This window comes from Sus scrofa, chromosome 8 (assembly GCF_000003025.6).
Source record: "Sus scrofa isolate TJ Tabasco breed Duroc chromosome 8, Sscrofa11.1, whole genome shotgun sequence".
In the NCBI taxonomy this organism is placed as follows: Eukaryota; Metazoa; Chordata; class Mammalia; order Artiodactyla; family Suidae; genus Sus; species Sus scrofa.
Window position 1 is genome coordinate 26041371 of NC_010450.4, and position 11106 is coordinate 26052476.

Consider the following 11106-nt stretch of genomic DNA (forward strand, 5'->3'; position numbering starts at 1 on the left):
CTGAGAGCTTCCATTTTGGGTTCTGTTTTAAAAGGATTCCTAATTGATTGTTAAGGCATTTTCATGATGATTGCTGAAAAATACTTGTCAGATTATTCCAACAGCTTATTCATCTTAGTGTTGACATCTGTTGATCTTTTCCATTTGTGCTGGGATTTTTCCTAGTTGTTCATAAGACAGATGATATGCTGGACATTTGGATTTTATATAATGAGGTTCTGGATCATATTTAAACTTTCCTAGCAGGTCGTCCTCCTGTTGAGGTGGACCACTTGAACCAGGTAGGCGTATATGTCCAGCTTTCCACTGTGCCCCACCAGCACTACCTTGGCAAAAGTGGGGCACTTATGCACACCTCCTTAATTCAGGTGGGCTTGCTGACACTTCCTCAGTAAAAGCAGGTCATTGGTCACTGACTTACTGCCTCTGATCAGGGGTATAAGCTCAGCTCCCCAGTATGCTCCTCTGACACCAGAAGAAGAAAGTAGAGTGTCAGCTACTCTACTTTCCACCATCTTGTTCTAACTCATTGATACCTGGTGGGAGTAGAGGCTCTGTTCTTCATTGGGTCTTGCTGATACCAAAGGACAGGGAGAATTGGAGTGCTAGCTCTGATTTGTGCTGCATCATTCATTCTTGTTGTTGTCAGATGAATATAGAGGTTCAGTTCACTACTGGGCCTCATTTATCCCATGAATGGTTGGGGGAAATAGAGAACTTACTAGTACCAATTTCATTGTATTGCTCAATCTCACTGATGCCAGAGGGGATAGATGCTCAGGCTGCCACTAGACCCTTTGAAGCTATGCTAGTTGAGGAAATCAGAGTATTGCCTGCTTGTGCTAAGTGGGGAAGAATAGCAGCTCAATTCCTGGCCCACCAATACCATCTTGGAAAGAAAATTGCATCACCGCCACCTACTTCCAAAGGGCAAGGGAGAGAAGATTGCTCTTTGCTTTACCCAGCAGATACTCCCAATGGGGACTTTGGAGCACTCTTGCCTACTTACATTGGTCGTAAAAGGTAGGGTGGAAGATAACTCTCTATTCTGATCCAAAAACTCTGTTAGTATGTATAAAAGGTGTAGACTCTTTTTCTTTCTGTTTTTGTTTGGCAGAATAGTGATATGAACTGAATGTTTGTGTTCCCCTCAAATTCATATATCGAAACCCTAACCTACAATGTGATATTATTTGGAGGTGGAGCATTTGAGCTGTAATTATTTCATGAAAATGGAGCCCTCATGCTTGGATTAGTGGCTTATAAGAAGAGACACCAAAGAGTCTCTTCCCTCTCTGCTCTCTGTCACATGAGGACACAGCTAGAGGATGGCCATATGCAGCTCAGAAGTGGGTCTGCACCAGATCCCAACCTTGCTGGCACTCTGATCTCCAACTTCCCAGCCTACAGAACTGTTAATACAGTTCTGTTGTTTAAGCCACCTAGTCTATGGATAATTTGTTATAGTAGCCCTGGACCAAGACAGATGAGTATTGACAACAGTTTATTTGTTTGTTTGTTTTCATTAGTCCAGATCATTTCCTATCTTTTTGGCTGAGGAAATAAGTTCTATTTAAGCTTTTTTTTTTTTTTATCCCTTTCAGTTGGTAGTTTTGGGTTAGAAGTTTCTACAGCATCCTATTCAGACTACATGGGATAAAATAAGGAAATTCAGAGATCTCACCACTGTCTTTTTCCTCAGGTTCCATGTTCCATAGGCAATCTGACTTCTTCCCATATTTGAAGTTTTTCCCTGCTGGTTTGTTGTGTAGTGTTAAGAGACTTTTAGTTATGAGATGGAAGATGTGAGAGAGATGAGGCCACTCCATCTTGGCAGAACTTTATGTTTATTTTTTTACTTTTTAGGGCCACACATGTGACATATGGAGGTTCCGAGGCTAGGGGTTGAATTGGAACTGTAGCTGCTTGCCTATGCTTATGCCAATGCCACAGCCACAGCAATGCTGGATCCAAGCTGTGTCTGTGACCTACACCACAGCTCACAGCAATGCCAGATCCTTAATCCACTGAGCTAGGCCAGGGATTGAACCCGAATCTTCATGGATCCTAGTCGGGTTTGTTAACCACTGAGCCACAAAGGGAAATCCAGGACTTCACTTTTTTAAAACAACTATATATTAAACAATGAAATCAAAGGCAGAGTAAGAGTTTTCAAGGTCGACAACATGTATGACATCCAAACAGGGACATAGCATCCTTAAAAACATTAAGGGAATCAATATTATTGTGTGCCAGGAATCTTTTAAAATCATGGCAGTTGGGCAGCAGGTTTACCCAGGAGGCTCTGGAAGTAAACAAGAGCCACATCAGTTAGAACTTTACATGGCCAGGTAAGGATTTTGCATTTCTCGCTTTGTGGATGGGAATCTCTGAAGTGAAGATTTTAGTTTTGTAATATAATTAGGTTTTAATTTTAGAAAGATAAGATCCATTGTGATATGGACAGTGCACCAGAGTCAAAGAAGTCAAGATGCAAAAATATCTGATGGTAAGGTAGCAGGGGATGGTGGTAGGAGTACATAAAACCTTTCAAGATTAGATATATTTAGGAAGAAAAATTTGAAAATTAAGTTGGGGAAGACTAGAAGAATGAATTTTGGGAAATGAGGGAGGGGAGAGAGTTACAGATGCCTTCAATGTTTCTGGCTTACTATGTATGGACAAATTACTGGCATCACCAATACGGAATGAATATCAAACTAAGGGACTGGCATTGGAGAGATTAAATTGAGATGAAGATTACTCTTCAACTTCTATAGCATTATCCGTATATTGGCAAGTTCTATCATTCTCTCTGTGCTTCATCTCACCTGCTCAGGTTTAAATTCTGAAAAATGAAGTCCTAGCTTTATTCACCTTCCACATTTGTTACTTCTAGATCTTCTACCTTAATATCAAACCTCATTACCTTTCCATGGTCCATTAGAATCGCTTGTCTACTCTCTCTGTATAGATTCCCATCACTATGTTTCTGCTCCCAGAGTATGTTTTCCAAAGATGACATTGGTTCACTTTCCCTTCTTGCAAAATATTTTCTATAGATCGCCAATATACAGGCTATATTACACATTTCTCATTCGTTCTGATTTTAGAAAAAATTCATTATTTGGAAAATATTAAAGTAGGCACATCAGGGTGTTAACATAAGTTACTTCACATAGGATTAAATGAAAGAGGTGAAAGTAGGACAGGATTTCTTTGTGTTTTTTTTTTTGTTTGTTTTTTGTTTTTTTTAAGGATAGCACCTACAGCATATGGAATTTTCCAGGTGAAGGGTCAAATTGGAGCCGCTTCTGGCCCATACCACAGGCACAGCCACGCCGGATCCCAGCCACATCTGTGACCTACACCATAGCTCATGGAAATGCCAGATACTTAACCCACTGAGCAAGGCCAGGGATCAAACCCACAACCTCAAGGTTCTAGTCACATTCATTACTGCTGAGCCCTGGTGGGAAATCCCCCAGATTTCTTTGGATTCTTTGTTTTTCTTTGAATTTCTTTGTTATCTTTTAATTGTTTCACTTGTTACAAGGAGAATGCACTACTTTGGTAATGAAGTTATAAAATAATTAAAGGAAACTTTTTTGTACTTGTTTTATATTCTATTCATTATCTATTACCACAAAAATTGTTTCAATCACCAAACCTCAGTAAAATGTGGCAATAAACTTTATTGAGCCCATAGCTAGTGAGGTAGTCTGGGCAGTTCTTACCTTGGCTGGGCTCACAGATATATTGGGTATTATCCATAGGTCTACTCACTTAGAATGATTTCAACTGAGACGAGAGAAAGGGCTCATCTCTGCTGCACATCATACATCTAACATGTTTGTCCAAGTTAGTCTGTTCTCATAATAAAATCTGAGGCATAAAACTACAAGCAGAAATAGCCAAGTGCTTTATTTTTCCTCTACTTATCTACATGTGCTAACATCCTGCTGGCCACCGAAGTTACCAAGCTGATCCCAGAGTCTAGGAAGGAGGCAGAATATGCCACATGGTGTCTAAAAGTTACACGGCAAAGGAAGTGGATACCATGGAAGGGATGTTGTGTGCCATCAACTTGGAAGAACCATGTAACTGTATTGTACATTCTCAATTCTCTATTTTATTTACCCATCTGTCAAGAATATGTTCATCATTAGTTCTAGATGCTGTGAGTTCAGCAGTGGTTAAATATAAAATCCCAGTCCTTACTTCCTAGTCAAAGAGAGAGATCGTAAATAAGCAAAATACATATAGATTCCAATTTTAAGGAGTGATTTGAGCAGTGAACTTGAGTAAGGGAATACAGATGTGTGGATTGAGGGGTGGGTAGGAGAAGACTTCTGGGAGAGTGATATATGAAGAAAGACTGAAGTAAAGAATTAGAGTAAGGCAATACAAAGGTTTGGGGAAAGTGACTTCCAGCCAGATGGAAGAACATGTGTGAAGCATCTGGGGTGAGAACAAGAATGGGAGCACTTTCCAACCTTAGCAAGTCAGTCTGCCTGTAGTGTAAGCAAGTGAGGAAGGCAGTGGAAGGAGGGGAGACAAGAGGCCTAGTGAGGTCACATTGTTGGGGCTCTAGAGCCCTGGAGAAAGAGTACAGTTTTATTTAGAGTATGTTAAAAAGTTGAAGAGATACAAATATATCATCCCCAAATATGCCACTTTGGCATACTGATTATTTTGAATTAAAGTTGTTTGAGATACTGTGCAAAGATCCTTTTTTGTCCCCCTGAGAGCAGGAAATAAATCTCCCATGTGAAAGTTGCCCCCTTGTACCAGGAGGAAGAGACAGTCTTATCACCAGGGACAGGGAATTTAGGGCCAACACACCTGTTACTTCCTCACTAATTTACTACCTCAAGCCAAAATTTCTTTGTCTTAGCAATTCCTCACAAAAAATTGTTTCTTTGTCTAAGAAGTATAAAAGCTGTCTGCTTTGGTCACTTTGAGTCCTTTTTTTATTTTTATTTTTTGGTCTTTTTTTTTAGCAGGGAGTGAGGGGGGTGTCGTACCCGTAGCATATGGAAGTTCCCAGGCGAGGGGTCAAATCTGAGCTGTGGCTGCCAACCTACACCAGAGCCACAGCAACCAGGATCTGAGCCACGTCTGTGACTTACACCACAGCTCACAGCTACACTGGATCCTTAGCCCACTGAGTGAGGCCAGGATTGAACCTGCATCCTCATGGATCCTAGTTGGATTTGTTCCACTGTGCCACAATGGGAACTCCAGGTCTTGTATTTTTAATGTGACTCTCATACATATGAAATGTTTTTCTCCTGTTAAAGTGTCTTATGTCAATTTAATTATTAGACCATACAAAGAACCTAGAAAGAAAGAAAGGAAAAATATTCCCCCCTTACAAAGTCATTTAAACTTTAAAAGTAAGGTAAATTTAAATTTTTATAAGTCTAGGGGTGCACATTATTTATCATTCTCCAAATATAAAAAAAGATAGATATTTGTCTTCATTTTACACTTGGGGAGACTGAAGCTCAACCATTTTTAACATAATTTTTATTCGAGCATTCTCACAGTCTCTTCTGAATTAATAGTCAATGTGATGTTGAAAATACAAAGGAATACGTTTTAAAATAAATAATTTAAAACATTTAATTATTCTTAGCAAGGGTATTATTATAGTGGACAGAGGGGAGGTGATATTTTTACAATAATATATAGGATGATGTATCTAGGAATTGAAATGCTACAACTCGTGAGTTGAACATTTATTTAATCAAAATGCCCCAAACATAGAGTTCACTGTGTACTATAATACTGTTGACAAGACATGAAATATTCTCTCATGATTTCTATAGGGGACAGCTTTATTTGGCAGAAATATGAATGAGGTAGCCTCCAAAAGTGGTGAGAAAGATCAAGTGATTTGAAAGTAGAGTAAAAGGAAACATAAACTCTTTTGAAAGACTTAACAAATCTGAGAATATTTTTCATAATCCATCTTAATTTGATAATAAGGAAGAGGTAGAGAAATACATAGCAAATAATAAATTCCTTAATTAGGAAGAGAAGGTGACCACAAAACATTCTACCTCTTATGAAAGATTACCGTACGGCTAGATTGAATTTTGTTAAATAATATGATCAACTGTTCCTGCTTCCTGAAGGAATCTTAAATAATCCAGATTAATTAACATGATACAATCTCTTTAGTCAGCACTAGTGAATTCTGACTCTATGCCAATTTTTGCATTAGGAGAAAAAAAAATCACAGATGTTTTCGTAAATTTATAGCTTAGCATAGACCTTATTAGTACATTGTTTTACTGGTATCCTGGATTATGATGCCTTAACTTTGACACTTACAAAACTAAGGCCTTAATCCTGTTATAGCTTCATTCTCATATATTGTGTATTTTAATTCTAAAATGATCAATTTGGTAAGAACCCTTCACTCCTTATCATGTTCAGCCTATAGGCTTGCAACATGACCTACATGGTGCTAAGAAAAAGGAACTATTGCCAAAACGTTTATTTCAAAAGCACCTCATATTTTTTGCTTTATTTCCCTGATATGTTAAACCTAGTGGTTTAAAAGAAAAAGTATCTTGTGTCTCAGAGTTCTATGGATTGACTGGCTTCACCCTTTGCAATCCTTCTACTGGTCTCTGCTGGTATCTCAGGCAATGGCAGTTAGCTGGGAAAATGAGAGCTAAAAAATTAAGGATTTAATGACAGCAATCACAGGGCAGTTAACCTAGTGCAGTCCCCATTTAAGTGCAGGGCTTTCTAAATGCAGAGTCTCGTGGGACTGCACAGGTCGAATGCCCATGAAACCAGTCCTGGATGTTGACGAAGGCTGGCATTGTATCTAGGCGTCATGGGGAGGGGATGCCAGGAGAGCTGAACCTCACTGGCTCCCTTTCCAGGGCTTCTCTTCTCCACACAGCCTCTATACATGGTCTTTTCATGTGGGCTCTCCAACAAGATAAAAAGTTTTCTGGTATGGAAGCTTAAGGATTCTAGTGACAAGCATTCAAAGGGAGAAGAAAAGGAAGCTACAAGGTTTTTAAAAGCCATGCCAGGATTATTATTGTTACTGTGTTCAGTTGGTTAATGGAGAGATAGGCTAGCCTGGAGTCAATTTAAGAGTATGCACCCTAGATGATGGTTTATTGGGGGCCGTATAAAGGAGAATAGCTATCATACTCACCATTACTAAATCACAAGGATTATTCGCTGACTTCTTTCAGGTATATATGCAAATGTTACCCACCCTTCCAGATAGTCTTTGGACATCCTAATTAAAATGGTCTCTCCTCCCCAACATGTTATATAAATAAACAGGTTGATATTTGTTCTTCTAGAATATTGTAAAAGCTTTTTATCTTGTCTACTGCTGAATACCCAGTGCCTAGAAGAGTGTGTAAGATAAAATACGTAATTAAATATTTGTTAAATGAGTTAGTAAATCTTACATACCAAACTACACACACACACACACACACACACACACACACACACACACACACACATATTTTTTATCTATATCCATCTACCACTTGGAAAATATAGTAAAAAATTTGAGTTTCATTATAGTACTGGTGATAGTTTGTAGGGTAGGAGTATGTTTCAGTTTTAGTGGCTGAATTTGATTTTACATATTTCTAGGTCTGTGCATTGGCTTACATTCTGGATAGGTATATCAATCATGACCATAAAGATGGCTTTCTTATTTGGTTCATTATCATCTATATGAACAGGCTCTTTCTTGCTTTTACATAATACACTCCTCCATTATATGCTGATGGGATATGGTTTCTTTGTACAATTCTTTATTGTAGTCACAATGTTGACTCTAAAGGAAAGACACCAATAAAGAGAGTTAAAAGGAATAAGTACCTTGATGGCAATATATATACTTGTAATCTTCCTACGCTGCAGGCCAATGATGTAAAGAGGCTATTAATAAATAAGTTTATTTATAAGGACATTAGAAAATCAGCATAGAGAAGAAGAGAGCATTGCTTTCCCTATCTCCCAGGGAGAACAAGTAAGTAGAAAAATTATAGAGAAAAAGCCAAGAACTCACATGAGCACATTTATGCTGCTCACATATGTGCATCTATCCTAAAGATATCTATAGACATGACTGTGCCCAAGGACCCAATATTACTCAGGGATGTTAATTTCCTAAGAGTCAGAGCTTAATTGATGTGCTACATTTGGCTCTTTGCATTCATTTATTTGCTTAGTCTAACTCTTAGATTAATTATTTGACTAAGGAAGAAGTTGTTTTCAATCAGCCAGTACCAAGTATCCAATTATTGTCTTTGAGAGAATATTTTTTTTAAATAGCATGAGGTAGATTCTGAAATGGGTTAGTATTAAAAAAATCCTTGAGCATGAATATCTTTCTGAAGGAAAATGACAAATAATAATATACGGTTCATTATATTCCAAATAAAGGTGGCTATCCAAAAATATACTATTTCCCACTTTCTTCAATCTAAAATAAAACCACTACTTTGAACTCCCCCAAATCACAAGTCCAAATCTGTTAACAAAATTACCTAAACACACACACACACACACACACAAACACACACACAATATACCTATGTACACATTTGTATATGTCAGGGATAATCTCTAGTAATCTGTCATTTCACAAGAGAAGTATTATCCTTAATAACACTCCATTATTTGAAATTAAGACTTAGTTATAATATTAACATCAATTATATTTCTATGCATATTTTAAACATATTTTAAATATGTAAACATATGTATGTAATATCTAATTTTAATACTGTTTTACACAAATACATATCCTTTGCCTTTCCCATATTTGTAAGATACATATACATGTTTAATGAAAAACAATGCAAGAGGAATAACAGAGATGAACCCTATTAGTTTTATTAACCAAAGTTTAACGAAGATGTGTTTCAAGTTTATTTCAACATCTTGAATCTATAAAATGCCAATAAATATTTGGAGATAGGTAGAGTTATTTATTAAAAGGAGAGTTTGAGCCAATATAAAATTCATACTTAAGAAAATCAAGAACCGCAACACAAAACCGAATCCCCTTGGGAAGTCTGTCCAGCACTCCAGTCATTCCCTCTTCCCCCTCAGTTTATAGCTTTGATCTTTCAGTTAACATTTCTGTATGGACCTATCACTTATAGTTGTTCTTTTTTACTTTCTGAGTTTGATTTAGCTAACACATCAAAATACACATAATAAAGATATATTTTTAAAATACATATATATATTCACTCAGAACACACTCTATACTAATGAACCCCCTTAGCAAACATTTATTGAATACCTGCAACTGTCAGAAACCAAACCTGATAATTAGTTTCTAAGTCCTTAGGATCAATGCAGTCTACATTGAGTGAAAGACAAATCCATGAGAAAAAAGTACATATTCTATAAAATAATAACATATATACTCATAATGGCACATATATGTTCTATAATAATATACCATATAACATACCCTTAATACACAATGCAAAGTGATCACATTAAGTATGTTGAAATTTTTAAACTACCAGTCAAAAGCTATTATTATTTAGGCATTTATCAAATAGTATCTAGACACAAACCCCTTCTTCAAAACAGGAGCTGTTTAGCTCAAATAAGACTTTGAAAATATACAGTGTGTTCCAAAGTTTCAATCTATAATAAAAGTGCATGAACGAGTCAGCTCATCGTAAATCCTGAGACTAAATGATTGAAAGGAGTGGAGCCTTTCCTTCCTTTTTTTTCCCTCTAGTAAACATTTAAGAAACTCTTGATAATCATGAGAAATCCTTATGAAAATTCAGTTACCAATTCACAAGCTTCAATAAATGATCTTTTTTTTTTCTGAAATGAAGATTTGTTCTCATGGGATAAATCGGTTTGAGATATTGTTGCTTTTATGGAAATTGCAGCCATTTTATCATGACACTCCAAGGCAGTATTTCTTACCTATTCATATTTATCTTTGGTTCTAAAGATCTTTCCAAGTTTGTGAGTGATAGATAAGAATCTTTCCAAATTTAATCAGTGAAATTCTCAATACTGTATTAGAATGTAGCTTACTGCATAGTTTTGATGTATTGCCTAAGAAAAGAAAAATATATACCCTGGTTTGGTTTAATATGCCTTTTCAGAAGAGATTTGAATTGGCTAGAAACTGTTTTGACATGTACTTGAAGACTATAAATGCTGTAAATGACAGCTTTTAATCAATGTGATAAATAGCAAAGGTCTGTAAATGCTATCAAATAAATTCTAAAAATGAAAACTAATTTTCCACTCCCACAGCTAGCAAATTTGTCAACCACAGTTTGGTAGAACCAAAACATCTGTTCTTTGAAGCTGTGTAAACTCTTTCAGCAAAATGATGCATTATTTTGTTTTCAGATATACATTCATCTAATTCCTAATTTAGTATGTTTATGAAGTACTTAAGATAAGTTCCTGATTGAAAATTTTGTACAGTTAGATTAAAGACGGAAGTTTTGTTTAAGGTTTGAGCTTGGGTATTGCTCCCTTCTTTCCTTATTTCTTTCTACTGTGTTATAGAACAAGTATCATTTCTTCTTTCTTTTTTATTTCCTTTTTTCATTTTGAAGTTATTTTGAAAGAGCTGATACAAGTAAAGACTATAAAACATTGAATTAGAATATAGCAAGCGTTAAGTAGTTCTCAGATATTATTATAAAAACTTCATTAAACATTACTGTTTTAATTTTATTAATGTGTTTTAATGTGTTTTTTAAATTTTGTATGTTTTCAGTTTTAAAACATACAGCTTTTGATTACATAATATTAGTATACACTTCATGTTAAGCATCTATTTTGTGCCAGGTGCCTTGTGTACCTAAGATACTGTAGTGCACCATGGATATACCTTGGCTATAAAGAGAAATAAAACACAATTGTATATCTTAAGGGATTTATTTAGTAAGGTAAATGTCTAAATTGTATGTTAAATATCATTATCTTGTTTGAATTCTAAGGAGGATTCCTGTAGGAAATAGTTTGGAGACTGACAGGAAGACCATTTCAGATTGAAAGAAAAACCTGGAAAAGATACAAAGACAGGAACATGGACAAAAATATAAA